The 872-nt window shown below is 41.1% G+C and overlaps 1 protein-coding gene across 1 annotated transcript in view; it reads right to left on the bottom strand.

Moving 5' to 3' along the window:
• LOC104983014 (leucine-rich repeat-containing protein 37A-like) overlaps positions 1-872 on the bottom strand; it is a 47607-nt gene that overhangs the window by 38701 nt on the left and 8034 nt on the right. The gene's annotated exons all lie outside the window — the stretch shown is intronic.

The raw sequence follows: 872 nt of genomic DNA, 5'->3' as shown, positions 1-872 counted from the left end.
CCAAAGCAAAAACAATACCCAGCTGTGGATGTGACTGGTGATAGAAGCAAGGTCCGATGCTGTAAAGAGCAATACTGCGTAGGAACCTGGAATGTCAGGTCAATGAATCAAGGCAAATTGGAAGTGGTCAAACAAGAGATGGCAAGAGTGAATGTCGACATTCTAGGAATCAGCGAGCTGAAATGGACTGGAATGGGTGAATTTAACTCAGATGACCATTATATCTACTACTACAGGCAGGAATCCCTCAGAAGAAATGGAGTAGCCATAGTGGTCAACAAAAGAGTCTGAAATGCAGTACTTGGATGCGATCTCAAAAATGACAGAATGATCTCTGATCGTTTCCAAGGCAAATCATTCAATATCACAGTAATACAAGTCTATGCCCCAACCAGTAATGCTGAAGAAGCTGAAGTTGAACGGTTCTATGAAGACCTACAAGACCTTTTAGAACTAACACCCAAAAAAGATGTCCTTTTCATTATAGGGGACTGGAATGCAAAAGTAAGAAGTCAAGAAACACCTGGAGTAACAGGCAAATTTGGCCTTGGAATACGGAATGAAGCAGGGCAAAGACTAACAGAGTTTTGCCAAGAAAATGCACTGGTCATAACAAACACCCTCTTCCAACAACACAAGAGAAGACTCTACACATGGACATCACCAGATGGTCAACACCGAAATCAGAGTGATTATATTCTTTGCAGCCAAAGATGGAGAAGCTCTATATAGTCAACAAAAACAAGACCAGGATCTGACTGTGGCTCAGATCATGAACTCATTGCCAAATTCAGACTTAAATTGAAGAAAGTAGGGAAAACCACTACACCATTCAGGTATGACCTAAATCAAATCCCTTATGATTATACCTG

Source organism: Bison bison, unplaced genomic scaffold (genome assembly GCF_000754665.1).
Source record: "Bison bison bison isolate TAMUID 2011002044 unplaced genomic scaffold, Bison_UMD1.0 scf7180017861046, whole genome shotgun sequence".
Classification (NCBI taxonomy): domain Eukaryota; kingdom Metazoa; phylum Chordata; class Mammalia; order Artiodactyla; family Bovidae; genus Bison; species Bison bison.
This window is presented reverse-complemented; position numbering and strand designations above follow the sequence as displayed.